The sequence below is a fragment of the Stegodyphus dumicola genome, chromosome 6 (genome assembly GCF_044657685.1).
Source record: "Stegodyphus dumicola isolate Sdum_Otavi_A_Nest chromosome 6, ASM4465768v1".
Lineage (NCBI taxonomy): Eukaryota > Metazoa > Arthropoda > Arachnida > Araneae > Eresidae > Stegodyphus > Stegodyphus dumicola.
This window is the reverse complement of record NC_140773.1, coordinates 5913407-5930588: the sequence shown is the minus strand read 5'-3', so window position 1 is coordinate 5930588 and position 17182 is coordinate 5913407. Positions and strand designations below refer to the sequence as shown.

The following is a 17182-nucleotide window of genomic DNA, read 5'->3' as shown; positions in this document are numbered from 1 at the left end:
ATATGTTAAAAATGAAAATGTTGTAGAAATGCCGAAATTTTAACTTATTGGTGTATAACTGTACAAAGAGTTACGCATTGTGAACATGTGCTAAATGTTGAATGAACGTAGTTAGGCTCTCTGACGCTACATTTCAGAGTTAGCCACTTCTTGAGAATAGCACCTCAGGGCTCAGAGATGAATATAAGGTGTGTTCTGAGGTCTTGTTATGTTGAATTTTAACACGTTAGTGTTTTGATTGTAGGCGGTAGTGTTGAACACTTGTACATACAGTTAGTCAATAAAGTCTGCGTACATCGAGAAAAGTAATATCAAATCCAAATTTTAAGTTGCGAAAAGGGTAGTTTCTTAAAGTTTTATGTTTTAAATATTTAGTTTCAATAAGGGACTTTGAAATTATTTAACTGTAATATTTTCATATCTAATAATTTATGCACACTAATTTTTAAAAGATAAGTGGCCAGAAGTCAAAGCCAATAAAGTTTGCGTACAATGCGAAGGAGGCGGGGGATTTCTTATCTAACTTTTAAACTTCAAACTTGAGAATGCAAAGAAGGTTACACTTTCAAGGTCATTGACTTCCGAAGCAAATTTCACGTTGATTGGAAGTTGTTATTTCTATTTTCTTTGACGAAAATGGCAACCAATAAAGAAATTCCTTTAGTTACGAGACAACTAATGATCAGATTGAGAGATGAAGGTAAAACTCTTCGTTATATTGGTAAAAACCATTGGAAAACCATTTTCTAGTGTGCAAAGAGTTATTCAAAAGTATCTTGATACTAGTAATCTTGCTGTAAAACCAAGATGCGGGAGACCGAATAAGCTAACGCAGAGAGAAGAAAGAAAAATTCTTTTACGAATTAAACAAAATCCTAAACTTTCTGCTGCAAGCATTGCAAAAGACATTTTTTTAACTAGCAACAAGGAAATTTCTCCTGAAACTGTACGAAAAGTGCTGCGAAAAGCCGATTATCATGGACGCAAACCTAGGTCTAAGCCATACATTTCCGAGACAAATAGAAAGAAAAGACTTGCTTTTGCCGAAACATATTTAAACTCTTCGCAGGACTTCTGAAACAATGTAATTTGGTCAGATGAAAGTAAATTTACAATATTTAAAGTTAATGGCCACCCTATTGTGTGGAGAAAACCAGGAACGGAATGAATCTGAGAAATTTAAATCCAGCTGTCAAACAGAGCTGGCGGTGTGATGGTATGTGGGTGTATGTCGTCGAAAGGAGTTGGAAATTTTCACATTATTGATAAAGTCATGGATAAGTATGTTTATCTGGATATTCTGAAGAAAAATCTACGAGACAGTGCCCGAAATTTAAACCTTTCTAATACTTTATTTTCCAACAAGACAACGACTCGAAACATACAGCTAAAATTGTGAAGGAAATCACACTCCAAGACTGTTGCGTACTCCTCCACAGTCACCAGACTTCAATCCAATCGAACATTTGTGGGCAAAATTGGAGAAACGAATTCGAAAACACAATATTACGTCGCTAAATGAGCTAATTAGTAAATTTCAGGAAGAATGGGCGAAATTTACATCGGATGACACTGAAAAAATACTTCAGTCAATGCCCAGACGTCTGCAAGCTGTTTTGAAAAATAAAGGATATCCTACAAAGTATTGAAGTAATGTAAAAATCTCATATTTTCTTTTTTTTAAAAGTGTTCGCAGACTTATTGGAGGTAATTTCTGAGTTTTTTTGACAAAATATATTTTTGAAAAAAGTGAAAAGTATTACACTGGTATTATTTACTTTTTATTTAAGCTTACAATTTTAGCCAATATAAGAAAAAAATGCAATGATTAAAATACATTTTTCTAAGTTTTAAGTGGTTTTTTAATTTAAAATTTAGCTTGTAGGCAGACTTTTGTGACTAACTGTAGATACGCACGTGTTTGGTGTTTCTCTTTACAACACATGTCAGAGAACACGAGTAGATAATTATATAATGGTATGAATGGAGTTTTAAAAAGAAAAATATACGTGTTCATGTTACTTGCCATTTGATTAAGCTAGTTTTCCATCCAGATCTCTGGAAGGAACCAGATTCAACTAAGACAACTCCTGCTTTTAGATGCAGTACAGATGAAAAGTAATTGTCCATGGAGTTGATCATGTAAAACGACTTTTTAATTTCTAGGTTATATAGTCTTTAGTGAGGAGTTTTTGTAAAAGATTGGCCTCGCGTTAGGCTTAGAATCTAGACCTAAAAGTTTTCAACAAAATCGTTTAGACCTCAGTTTCAAACTAATTAACTTTGGCGGGAAGTATGTAAGGATCTTAAGTTTTACTAACGTTTATTTTTATTTTAAAACTTTACTATCTTTCTTATTTTCCACTTCCGGCTAGAATTAAATGCGTTAACTTGTTTATGCAAACTGTACTTGCTAACGCCCAAGTATTTAAGTTGTGGCTTTTTGCCAAGAATTAGAGAGAGAGGGGGAAGTGATCCGCCTTGCCACTGCATTCTGTACGAGTTTTCAATCAGTTGCTGCTTGCCTTTAAGACCAGAGGTTTAGTCCTCTTGATATTTTAAAACATATTGTAGTTTCAGCAGTTTGCGTACTACATACGTAACCTTTTAAAAAGACCAGTCTTAGTGTTAGGCATTTGTAAGCTAATTCAAAGTTAGATCTTATTTATAATTTTAGTTAGTAGTTTTTTATTCTTACGTTCAGACCACAAGTGGTTGGTCTCTGTATCCCGAAGTTCGGGAACACCTGTAATCTTATAGAGAATAAAGGGTAAAGTAAACCCTTCCTGCTTGTGTCGTCCATTCCACACATACTTGAACATAGCTTGAGTAAGCTCCATGTTCCTATTCAAGACACATTCCCTAACCAACACATATTCCCTAAACAAATCAAAAGAGATACTTGTCCTGACAAATTAGCCGATAATAGTTAGCTGGAGTTAGTTGGGATAATAAGTTGGAGTTGAAGGTGATTATTAGTTGTTTAGTTCAGAGCATTGTGTAATCTCCATTCAAGCTTCGCCTTTTAGATGCGCTTTGCACCGCGTTGTCAAGTGCAACTACTGATTATGCTCTGTGGTAATCAGAAGAACTGTACGAGTACTTTTGTGAAAAGTTCTTGAAGTGTAAAATTTTTATTTTGGAAAAAGGAATTTTAGCAAGCTATGATCGGTTCTATGTGCATTCAATGTATTACGAGCCCGTAAGCCCGTTTACAGTATCTTGAGTTCCTATTTTTGAATTTTATTTAATTATTTATTCATTTCTTATACCGAACTGTTAGGATATATTTCGTTTTTCTGAAGGGCAATCGTATTAAATTCTTTTTCCTGCCGTATCTCTACTGATACACAAAAATATGTAAATGGAACACTGGATAAAAAAGTTAGTCTGAGTCAGGACGTCTGAAGTACTCAATTAGTTATTTCGTGCATAAAGGTACCTATATCTTTTGGAAAGAATTTAGCTGCGTTATTTGCAAGCATCCTACCTCCTAGAGCACCTTTGTCCATGCATAGTATTGTCCTGCATATCGTTATATCCAAAGAGAAAACAAAATTTACAATTTGAAGTATGGTTTTCCCCTTTATTGAATGTGTATGGATTTTTCTCAACCCCAAAAGCATATCGGAGACTACCTACGTAGTATATATTATGGAAAGTACGTGTTACGTAAGAAATATATTACGCATATATTACGTAAGAAAGAATATTATGGTAAATATTCTTTCTTACTGAAGATGTAGAAGAAAAAACGTTTTTGCTGATATGAGATCAGAACTGAAAGCTTCCAATGCGGAGTCAACATTTCTAATTTAATTTTTATTTCGTTTATTTAATAGTGAAATTTTGCACTTAGTTAGCAAATTTAAGTACTTACTTATTATTATGGTCTAGTGATAAATCAGAAACGTATGTCACATGCTGTCGTGAAACAACCAATAACCTTTCATAGTTCGCCCGTCACGAGTTTTTTTAGTTGGAAATGTGTTAAATATGGCGGAATTCCTTGGAACAAGGAAATGCGGTACTATTCCGTTTTGAGGACCGTAAAAAATTGCAGCGAAAATATATGCGCAAAAGCGCCAAATCTAGCAAACGCGCCCATTTAACAGCGCGCCAGATCTAGCGTACGCGTTGATTTCAGATCGCGTAAGTTTATATAGTTCTATATTTCTTAAGACGCCATTGAAATACTAGTTAAATTTTTAAATCATTTTTTTGATTTTAAATCCTTTTTTAATATCCTATTTGGGAATTGCCCATGACGAAAAGTCGGCAATTTTGGGTAAAGTGCAGAATTACCCATTGTTTGACGCGTTTTTAAGAATTGCGCATACTCGGTATCCATGTGCACATCGACCTATTTTCATTTAAAAAAGAAATATCAGAATTGCACAAAAATGGCACTGCGCACACCCTTGGCTTTATGTATTTCTTTTCACTTTAAAAGTAAAAAGAAAATTGACAAAAATCCAATTGTTTTTACCCTTGTAAAAAGCGGCAAACAAATAAGTGAGCGATTCTGCAGTTTACCGAGAATATTTTCAAAGAAAAGGCATCATTAATTATATAAAATTACGTTTGAACAACCAACGAGATGAAATTATGCTTTAGCGATAAGTCGGTAGCGAAATAGCGATGAAGGCATTCATTCATTCAGTTACGTTTAGCAATTTTTATATAAATTACAAAAAAAAAAATCTGAAATATTTCAGATTTTAAATTACGTCCAAAGGGGCGTTTTTTAACATTTTGTGTGTTACCTTTCTTTATTAAGTATCATGTTCCTCGCACTTAAACCATAAGATCCAGTGCAACAGCAATATCGCAAAATAGTTTTAAAACGAGCCTATCTTTAGAATTTCCGATACAGAGACTCACGCGCTGGAGATAAAAATGTTTTTTCTGCACAACGTTGCCATTGCTCGCTTTGAAATCCTTGAGTTTGTTAATCAAAAATTCGTCAAAGTTTTAAAAAATAGGAAATAGATCATAAAACAAATTTCAAATTTCAAATTTGGTCTTCCACATGCTCATATTCGTTGGAGGATTACGTTATTCAAAATTCGATGACTCTATGTACCGTTGTTTTATCACAATACGAGAAACATACATACATTTACGCAGATTTTCATTATTTAATTTCTTCAAATATAATGCAGGACTCTAACATTTTATGGCAACAGTTTGAAAAGTGAACCGACATTAACCGTCCGACGCAAAATGCCAAAACGAAACTAATAGTCCTTCGGGATTCAAATCCCTTTGGACTAATAAATTATAATAATGATCTGAAATAGTTATTTACTCTTTTGCTTCCATTCAGTCATGTTTAGCCTTTTTCATATAAATTATAATAATAAAAAAGTATTATATGAAATTAACCTTTCATCTAAATTAAAACATCAATCTTAGATAGTTATTTACTATTATACTTCCTTTCTTGCCGCAATTATTAGGGTTGCCGCAATCATTTTTGGCAGCATTGGCATCAACAATAGTTTGGCGATTTTTTACGGCCCTCGAAACCGAATAGTACCGGAAATGCTTATATTAAAAGCAAAAGCGGAAATAAGGCTGCCACAAGCTGTATGAGAGAAGCGATATAAATGTTCACTTTTTTAAAAATCATTAAAACGTAGCTCTAATCTTGGGGCTGTCTAAACAACTGGGGGGAGGCGGTGTGATTATTTATTTCTCATACAGCACCAGTTCGGTCCAAATGAAAACGTATGTCTTATATGAAATAAAAATTGAGAAAAATATAATTTCTTCCATTTTTGGAGTTATGTTTTGATTGTGGATTCCCTTCATTTAGTTAGGGGGAACTGCATTTTTAATAAATCAGAATATTTTTCATTATGGATGTCGTACTTTTTATTTGAGATATAAAAGCCCTATTTTTAGACTTTTGCCTCGGATCGTTTTGTGATTTAAATTGTTAGGAAGCGTGATTATTGTAATGTTAAACGTCTCGGCATCATAGGAATTATTTACTGCGTTTTCTTGATTCCTTAACAATGGTGGTGCCATCTATAAGGAAAACTTTATATTAAAATTAGTAGCCCAAATTTGCTGTAAATTTTCAGTAATTAGATATTATTTGGCGTTTTTTAGAATATTCAGTGTCTTCTTTTAATTTTTAGAACTCACAATTTTGTCAAATATAACAGAAAAATTTTTAAATGTGTATATTCAAGTATTCATATTCAAGGATTCTTCAATAAAGTGTTCTAAATATTTTATAATTTTTATTGCTTTATGAGAGATATTTCGTAAGTATTCTTGTTCATGCTGCATGCTTGTAGCTCAGAATCTGTAATAAATCTGAATCTATAGATAAAAAACATGACAAAAATATTTCTCGTTGAAATAACGATTTTTTAGATCCTTGCTTTTGACGTGCAGTTCGATTATATATAGAAATGCTCAATGCACGCGGATTCGTGTTTCCACCAAACATGTATACCCACTTTAACAACGGAAAACGTCGCGAAGTATATTAATACTAAATTTATTTACACATCACGAGATGAATACAAGTTACCTTTCAGATGCTTAAAGTGATAGCCATAAGTGACCAAGCACTTAGCACAATGGCGAAATATTGCTCAAGCGACTGTTTTACAAAATATGAACTAGATAATAAAACAAATTTGAAATTCAAAATTCGGGTTCCAGGTGCCCATGTTCGAGTGGAGGACGACACGTTATTAAAAACAGATGTCTCTAGGTATCGTTCTTTTAACACAGTGTAAGAAAGAGACATACATTCGTGCCGCTTCTTCATTATTTAATTTCTTTAAATATAATAGCGAGTGATAATATTTTTTGGCAACAATTTGAAAAGTGATGCGCCATTTATAGTGATTCAACGCAAAATGCCGTTTCGAAACTAATATCAAAATCGAGACTACTTCTCTTTTGGGCTAAAAATTCAAGCTAATAAGATTCTGTATTACTATTCAGCACCTTAATAAGAAATGAGTAGTCTCCTTCACTTGAGGCCCACCAGCGGCCGAGCGGTAAAGTCGCTGAACACTGGTAGCTCGGTCCGAAGTTCGAATCCCGCGAACGGGCTGGCTGCATGGGTGTTTTCGTGGTTTTCCCCATGTGTAACGTGTATACGAGCTAGGTTTCCCTTAAAAAGTCCTCCACGAATAAATTCCTCCCCTTAGGCAGATAGCCCTCGAGGCTTTGCCGTAATTAATTAACCTAACCTAACCTTCACTTGAGTCTTAAAATTATTGTGAAGCGCATCCTTACACTATTAGTCATTAAAAAAGTATATAAGATGTAAATATCTCCTAAAATGATAATATACTTTTCAAATTTTATTCAGTGTTAACTATTACATACATAAACAAATGCTACATTTGAAGTCATCTGCTTGAAATTGTAAAACTGAATAATGGGAAAACATTTGCCATTGTTATATTATTTCGTATTTAATGATACTTCGAATTCATTTCATAAAGTAAACGCTTAATTATTCAAGCTGTACACTTATTTCACTTGAACACTTGCGCATGAGGTTTACAACAAACATTTCCCTCAAAACATCCCCTTAGTAATAATTTCTGTTTGCTAGTACATGAAATCCGGGAGCTAAAATAGATTACATTTCTTTCTTAGATGTTTGAAAAACTTTATCATCTTCACTTTCTACTTACATGTATTACATGTACATACACTTTGGTTTTCCCCATGTGTAACGTGTATACGAGCCAGTTTCCCTTAGAAAGTCCTCCACGAAGGCACCCCTTCCCTTAGGCAGATAACCCTCGAGGCTTTGCCATAATCACACACACACATACAGTTAGCTGTCTTCTCACGTTTAATCTCTAAACGTATACCAGCAATTTATTTCTCTGTTCTCTTGCCATCAGTAAGAAATTTTGACAAATAGAAGAATAACATTTTGTTCTTAATGAACAGTTAATAACTTAAATTGTAATAAAATATTCGAGACTTTGGAACAGCATAAGTTGCATAAATTTTCAGGACTAGTTCCGAAGGTTTGAGTAAAACTTACTTCTTAAGCTGCTGGAGTGATAATGACGAAGGAGGAGCCTGTGTTCATACTATAATAATATAACAGGAAATAAGAAAAGAGTGTTATTATAGTTATAAGGCGGTGTTATTTAAGTTATTTAATGAGGAGTGTTATTTTAGTCAGTTTTGCAATAAAATTATTTTATACATTCAGCATTAGTTTAGTCATATAAAATGTCAATAAAACAACTTTCAGTGTGAGTATGCCTTTTCATTTAGCAAGAGGAACTTCTGTCTCTTTTTAATGTGATAACTCAAATATTTTGATGTATGGGCGGAATTTAATCAATATCCCATCACGTGTGCATCATTTCTAAACTACTTTGTTCAGTTCACGTTATTAACAGAGATGTTTCAGTAATCTTAATTCTCTGCTGGAAAATATTCATCATGAGAATATATAAATTTCTCATTGTAATTAAAATGCTGTTGTTCATCAAGTGCTTGGAGGGAAATGTTGACACTCTTCGTCATTTTAATCTCTCGTAACCGGAAGGACTATCATCTAATGAAGATAATTCCTGCATTTTAGAGTTTAATTCTGTTAAGAGGAATATCGTTATCGTGAAATAGTTTTCCCTTCACAATTTTAAATACAGCACTCTTTTGTCAACCAAAGTTTGGATGCATTTTATTTGATTTATTAACTAGAAACATGGCCGTCATAAAGTCATTAAACCATTTTTCTCATAAAAAATTTAAAAAACAAGAAAGTTTCATTTAAAAATATAAATTCTATTTGTCCTATGGATTATACAAATTTTCAATCAAAACATTTAATTTTAAACCTCTAAGCTATATTAGCACAGAAATTATTTGTTTAGTATTTTAACTAAATTTTTTTTTCCTGGTCTGAAGCTTGATTGTAACACAATAATTTTTTTTTCTTTTATCTCTGATATTTAAAAAAAACCTCCAGTTTAAATCTAAATACCCCAACTTGATGAAAGCGATTTTTTTTTTTTTAATAATATCTAGTGAGTTTTCTGCTGAATTGAATTTGAGTTAAATACCGGTCGAAAAGTACGTATTAGCTAAAACTTTATTGCTAACCAAAATAAATGGGTTACTCAAACTAAACTAGTTGCAAACTGAAAGCTCAACATTAAAAAACACAGCAATTATTTAGTATGACGAAAGGCGTAGTATTTTTATATAAAGTTCCCAAATGCTTTCTTACAATGTATAGAGTTTAGTGTTCTTTGGTAACATAAATTAAGTCTAAACTCCTATCAGCCTCGGAACGAATTATCGTTGCGACTGTTGATAACACAACGATTTGAGATGGTTACAGAATAACATTTTATTAAGTCAGAACTTTAACCTGAAAGCACTGCTTGTGCTTGAGAAACTCAGCCACCACTTGCGGGGAGGTAACTTAACCTTTTAACTGTCATGCCCGAGAGCACTGGTGTTCGAAAATGTCACGCCCAAGTATTTCTCGGGGTAATTTTTTTTTTTTTTTTTTTTTTTTTTTTTTTTTTTTGAGTGCATCGTATTGTCATACCCGAATATATATCGGGAGATGTTTATTTCAGCTACATTTGGTTTTTCCAATAAAAAAATTTGACAATTTGTGTACCCAAATCATCAAAATAACTCGACAGTTAAAAGGTTAATTTCAAATTAAAATCAAGTTTAGTAACGAAAGGCTAAACGATAGAATTAACGCCAAGTTCGCTCTAACTTCTCATCGACAAAATAATTTAAATGTCAGCCACTATAACGCAAAGCCGAAGAATTCAATCTAACAGAAATCTTGTAACGTGGCCTCGAGAGGCAGTATTTCGAATAGCAATTTCGTAAATTGACAGAAAAAGTTTGTCTTCGGACTTCTAGCAAAAGATGCCATCCACGCATTGGAAGAATTCAGGAAAGTTCCAACAAACAAAGAATTCATCAAAATCCATCTAAAAAAGTCATTAATAGTAGGCGAGCAGCTCAGGAGGACTATGATGAGATACAACAAAGGAAAATAAAATACAGCAGAAATAGAGCTGGAAACCAATTTAATAACCAGAACCTTGGAATATAGTGAGAAGCGAATCATCAAAGATCAATTGCATATCTGAAAGATACGAAGAATAACGCGCCTAATCAGAATCTCCATAAGAATCAATAAAGCTCCATATAGCACTAATGACCATAAACCACGCACTGAAACAAGGAATATTGTTCTTTAAGAATGTGCATTGCATCACAAGAGAGCATCGCGCAGGATTTACTACGTGAAAGCATTGATTTGTTTTATTGCATTTTGTTGTGAAAATAAGGAAAAATACAACAAGCGTTTGAAAATGCACGCAAGATGTGATATACAGTAAACTCTATATCGGGTCTCGTTTAATGTAGCTCTCGGTTCAATCTCAACCGGCCCGATTTTCATTGAGATGTTTTTTCGTAGATCGAATTTCCGTTGGATTTCTGTGAAAAATGCAGTGTATTGGATTCAGAGATAGCACCAGAACTGAGGTAACGTCTGTTAGCGTGCATGATTGTTTTAAAAAAGAGTTCATTACTTCTTCACGCTACCTATTCCGTTTTTTCTTTCACATTTTCAATGGAAAACTCTGGTTACTGCCTGATTTTGCGCTTGGGGTTATAATTAGCTTGAATTTACTTTACAATATCAGTAACTTAATTGACTTACTCGCTACAGATTTCGATGTGTTAATGGACTAGATCAGAAGAGAAACTCTAATGGAATTAAGTCATAGAGAGAGATGGTACAAGATAGCCAATATTAATTTGAATTTCTTTAACATTTCTTCTCCCCTAATCCAATTTATTCAGAAATCTAAGTGTTAGGTTTGTCATGAAGACTATATTTAAAAAGGCATGGACCTAACTCAGTGTTTCTTATTATAAGACTTTCTTAATATCTAGACTGTCCCATTTTTCACTGTTTTAATGGACGATTTGCTAATCGGGTTGCAAATTGACGCATTTTAAGAAGGATTTGGGTGAGTTTGATTTCTAATCTTATATATAGGTCGACTAGATAGCTTTTTAACCACTTGCGCTAAAAAGACGTGCCAAGCACGTCGAGATGCTTTTGTCTCAAACCGCGAGCGACGTGAATACCACGTCGATAGGCATTTATCGCAAAATTGAAAATAACGTAATCCACACGTCGCCTAACAACGAGATTGTTTATTTTTCGAGTTACAGCTCTGGATTGCACTCGCAGACGCGGAGCGGCGTAAATGAGACACTTTATCGCTTGTTATATTGTAGCTCACGGCACCGCAACGGTGAAGTTTAGTCGTAGCGCAAGTGGTTAAACCAAAGTAAATAAATATGAACAACTAAGTAAAATACTACCTTTTATCCTCCATTATTCATTTTTTAATTCAGTTAAAATGTGTCTAATAGGAATTAAAATCTTCCACCCCCTTTCTAGTATTTTTAAGTCATTTCATTGAATGTGTCTCTATAGTGAAGTGTCATCGAAGCTACAGAATGTTCAGTGAAACTTCGGATTATGGTTACTTGGCGATTTTTTGGCGAAAATTTGGCGACCAACCCTGCTACAGCAACCTGCTAGTTTTTTTTTTTTTTTTTTTTTCTGGACGCCATTTTGTTTTCACGAAGTAAAGGCTTTTTTTTTTTTTTTTTTTTTTTTTTTTTCCCTCTCAACATTTCTTCCAATCTGCTAGCCGAATTACGCTTATGCTAGAACTTTTATGGAACAAAAGTCCTTAATGATGACGAAGATTAGGTGCGAAATTGGGAGAAAGTGCAGAATCGTCCACTGCTTGCCGCGTTTTTAAGAATTGCACATACGCATTATCCATGTACACGTCGACCTATTTTCACTCAAAAAAACATCCCAGAATTGCACAAAAATGGCATTGCGCACACTCTTGACTTTATCCATGTACACGTCGACCTATTTTTCACTTAAAAAGTCAAAGAAAATTGACAAAAATCCAATTCTTCTTACTCTTGTAAAAAGCGCCAAACAAATAAGTGGGCGATTCTGCACTTCAGCAGCGAAATTGTTTCTAAGTGCTTATTAGCTAAAATCACGATCGGAATTTTCCGGAAAATGTCACATGACATGTCTCCTGATCTCTCATTTCTCTGAGGCAAAATAATCTGTGATTCGAACTGTGTACTTCTCAGATTATTGCTAAAGTTCTACCTAGTAACCTTTATCGCCTTACCAAAATGTCGCCAAACTACCTGTTACCATATTCCAAAGATTAGCCGAATGTTTACTCAGTTTTAACAGTTTCAACATCATATAATTCAATACTTTTATTCGAGAAGGAATTTGCTGATTAATATCGGTTTCTTAGTATTTATTTCCATTAAAATTCAAAATGTTTGTCTAAATATATGTTTGCAATATATTTAGTCATACGTTGCTAACATAAGGGTAAAATGATCTACGAGATAACCTGGCGAATTCTTGCACAGGTGTAAAAGAATACCAGCACAGTCAAAGAGAAAGCGTAGTGGTGGACTAACAATTTAAATCAAGGCTAACAAGGTTGACTCAACAATCTATCCGGCGATGCACTTATTAAATGCCAAAAGGCGTACCAGAAACTCCGCGTAACAGCAAGGACAAAAAGTAACGTGCGCTGGCTAGCTAAATAACGCTTTGAATTAAACTTTGGAACTTTGGGGTTATACTGGCATTCAGCAGGAAATTAAAATCCTGCTCTTGCCAGTTCCTGATGTGATCCCATGTGGAGCCTGACAGAGTAGAAACCTGAAAGAAATTTTCTCTCGTGGAGGTAGAAATGTGCTGGAGAGAGAGAAAGAGAAAAAGAAGCACTTTGCTCCTGTACTGCTACAGGGCCCACCAGCGGCCGAGCAGTAAAGTCGCTGAACACTGGTAGTTCGGTCCGAGGTTCGAATCCCGCGAACGGGCTGGCTGCATGGGCGTTTTCGTGGTTTTCCCCATGTGTAACGTGTATACTAGCCAGTTTCCCTTAGAAAGTCCTCGACGAAGGCATCCCTCCCCTTAGGCAGATAGCCCTCGAGGCTTTGCCATAATCACACACACACACCTGTACTGCTACATCTTGGATAGAATCCGCCAAGCAGGAGCCGGAGAAAGAAACTTCGGTTGACCTGTGTAGGATAGCCCGAATACTAACTGTTCATTCGTCGGAGCCAGTCACGTGGAAGGTCACCCTCCCAGAAACTGACCCCGATCGATGCTGCTTGAAAACCAGAAAACTGGAACTTAGAATTCTGAACTCAAGAGATGGGCGGAGGTTTTTGTCTTCAGCCAGGATTTCGTAGATAAGAATGTCCGTGAAATTAGCGGGATTCACATTGATAATGTTATTAAAAAAGTTGTTGTTTATTCTGCTGAGGTAGTTCTGAATAGTATCTATTTTTCAAGTCGGAGTGGAGGGTCTTATTCCGAACATAGTAAGGAGCTTTTGTGATGATTCTTAGCACCTTATTTTGAAGCACTTGGAAAGTTTGCTAATTTCATTGAATTAAACTACAAGTTTCGTTCGTTCAAATATTCACTTCACTTAACTTAAATTTGCATCCTGGTGAGGAAATGCGAGGGAAAAATGAGAGGTTTCGGGCAGAGTCGTAGCTAGGGTTTTCAGCGCCAAGGGACAACTGAAGATTTCGCGCCCCCTAATGCTTGCCAAGGATGGAAAACATTTAATTCTAAAATGTCGTAACATCAGTTTGGCGCCCCTTGGATTCTGCGCCCGGGGACAGATGCCCCTCCTTGCCCCCCCCTCTAGCTACGCCCCTGGTTTCGGGAGAGGTAGCAAAACTTAAAATGCGCAATTTGCTATGCAAAATAAAGGGAACCCTACAATATGGCTAGAAAAATTTTTAAGAAAGTGAAACTTATATCAATTTTTGATACCTTGAATTTGTGTAATTTGCAAAATTAATTTAAAAAAAGCATTTATAAAAATTCCAGTTCTTGTTTAACCTTGATATTACTCTAAAACTTTTCAATATATATGGATATGGGAAATGAGGAACGTCAAGTAAACGGAGTGTAAGAAAAATAACTTTGTTTAATATATTTTCTACTGTAGAGAAGCACTAGGATAAATTTTTAAACTTTCACGGACACTCTTTTTTTGTCAAGGGCTTTACTTCCGGGAAGAAGTGTTACTTAAATATATTGTTAAGCTTACGTACCGAGCATCTTTTAATAGTGCAATGCTACATAACAGCATATCAATTTAAATTAGCATGGGAATTTCTACAGTTCACAAAATGTTATCACTAACATGAATTCAATACGGGATGTAATCGGAAAATTTTACTTTTTGAAGAGCATATTATGAAAATCCGCAGAAAAGATATTTTTAAGAATAGTCAAACTACATAAAATATATGTATTGCATATTGTTTAGAGAAGCTTGTTAATATTTTAACTACGAATTGATAGACAAATGACTTCTAATTCATACAGCGTAATGATTAACTTACATTTTTATATTTTACTTAAAATCAAAATCTGCTTTGCATTAAATATCTGGCGTCGGAACATTCGGCAGAAAAATGTTTTATTTCCAAGAAAACATTTCGTTAACAAGAGATAATGTTATCATATTCCATTTCTGGCTTTTAGCAGTCCCTCTTACTGCAGAACTAGTACTATAAAAATGTATTCGCTGCAAATATCTACCTGATGGCACGTTATTAACAATTAACAAAAATTATTTAAATGTAATTTCATCTAAATTTATAAAAATGAAAAATATTTTTTCAAATTAATTGTTTGCACCTGGTATTTTCAATTTTCCCTTCATCAGAAATTTTAAAAAAGTGGTTGTGAAACATAATTGCCTAATGAACTAATAATCTTGTCCTATCCTTTCTAACATTGAAATTTGTTTATTTGCAAGTTCCCACTGAAGAAATATTCATCAGTTTATTTTAAATAATATTTTAAGCAGAAGTTAGTTGTTGTTGGGACTTAATCAGTGTTGAAACTTACATCAGTAGTTAAACAAAGTAAGTAATCAGTAAATAAGAAACAAGACACCAGAAACAAAAGCTATACAAGTAGAAAATTTTGTAGCAAATAAGTAATATCTAAATGATAATATTTTATACAACACTGTTTAACAATAAATATTTCTTTTTTCTAATGAAACACACTTATAGTGCTTGAGCTTCGATTGATGATTCGAATTACGCAATTAAGGCTCCACGCAGATATTAAATAACATTATACATGACAAGTCAGTTATAAAGTATAAAAAATTTTAGTACTTTTTTGTTATAGCTGCCTCCAAGATTGAATCGCCAATCAACCGAGATATCTCGCCAAAATCTGGCTGCGTGTTCTTAACCTCGCCACGTGATCGTATATTAGCATCGGTTGCGTGTTCTTATACCTTCCCCCGTATCCGTATATTCGCACCCTGTTGCATTTTTGCTCTCGTCGCGTGTTTTTATATTATTTATTTTTGATGAGGTTATCGAATTTGCATTATTTATTTTAAGTTATATTCATCGCTATTCTGTAATCTTTAAATTGTAGGGGTATATTTTAATTTCCTTAATAGTTATTTTATAAAAGGGCGTTTAACCCTTTTTTGGACTTGTTACTGAAGTATTAGAAATAAGAGACTATTCGCAATACAGTTCTTAAGTATTCTAGCTCCCAAGGACTAACAGTTTAGCTAGAACATTATAATCTTTACCCAATTAATGAGGTGAATGCAATATTAGTTTCTCAAGAAAGAAGTCTTTTACCTAACAAGAGTTTTCAACTAGCAATAGTCACACCTTGGTAGTACCTCATTGGCTATGACACTGCCTCTGCGCAAAGCTACCTAACAAAAGAGTATGCGAAAATGGTCACAACATAAAACTTTACCTTAAAGACGAAACCTTTGGAGATGGGATACTAAACATTGGAAAAAGAAGAAGGGCCTGAGGGTTGGAAATCGGTTCAGGGAAATTCCAGAATATCGTTTGTTAGATTTACGTACTCTTGGGTAGAGATGATGACGTCCATGAAATGGTTAACAAACAGCTTAATGTATGTGAAAGTGCTGCAGTTGACTGGAATAATTACAGGTGATAAAATAATAATAGTAAGGATAAGGATTCTTAAAAATATTCTTAGGAAACGACAAGTGAGTATTATTGCTATTATTAATATTGCGTGGTTTATTTTTACATTCGCGCTTCACTAACTTGGCGAAATTATAGCTGAGATCTTGGCGCAAATCTAAAATCGCCGAATATGATTAGGGGCCGTTAAAACAAAGAAATAACCAAAATTTTTTCCGAAAGGGAATCATAGATTATGAATAAAAGGCAAGACGTGTTTGCTTAATTTCCGATAGGAAGTCGTAGTTTTATACATAAATCCAGGTAAACCATTAAAATAAGCGGTACTTTACCGTTTCGCCGGCGCAAATCTCGCCAAGCAGACTTTATTGGCGACAACATATAGTATACACATAAAAAATGTTAACAATGTTAGTTGACAGAATTTTTTCTTTTGAAGGCATAAACATTTTGATAGCGTTTAAAACTTTGTAGAAAACTAATAAATTTCTAAATACATTAATTTAAGAATTTACTATGTTTTCATGGTTCAACATCCTGATTTGCAGGTTTGTATCACGTACCCCAAGTAATCTCATCTCACGTAAACTACGCAACAAAATTCTCTCAGTAATTATTTACTTTAATTTTAAGTTAAATCTTAGTTCGTAATACAAGTTTAAATGCAAAAATTATTTCAATTCGTACGAATAGTTTACTCAGAAATTAAGTAAAACTGCAGTGCTTTACTTCGCTAGTGTATTCTCATTAGAATTGATGAATTTAACCTTTGACTTTTTTATATTTTCGGCTTCGGGTGAGCAGTGTGATTGTATTCTAATTGACTTAATTACCACAAATGTCCTTAGGGCATAAAATTGTACTATCTGATAAAAATTCTATGTGATCGTATGCTAGTATTGAAAGAAACAATCAATCTGTTAAGAAATGGCTGCGACTTGTTTTGAAAATGAGGCGTAAAAGGTTACCAGCAAGGATATTCCGTTTGGCATCAGTTGTACCATTATTGGCGATTTATCGCCTGCGCCGGCAAAACGGAAAAGTACCAAATAAGCTTGAAAAAACTCTGATAGACTACAGCAATAAAACA

At 34.1% G+C, this 17182-nt stretch overlaps 1 pseudogene; it reads right to left on the bottom strand.

Annotated features, from left to right (window-relative positions):
• Window positions 1–15714: 15714 nt before the first annotated feature.
• On the bottom strand, window positions 15715–15846 carry LOC118189016 (U4 spliceosomal RNA; annotated as a pseudogene).
• Between the last annotated feature and the right edge of the window lie 1336 nt (window positions 15847–17182).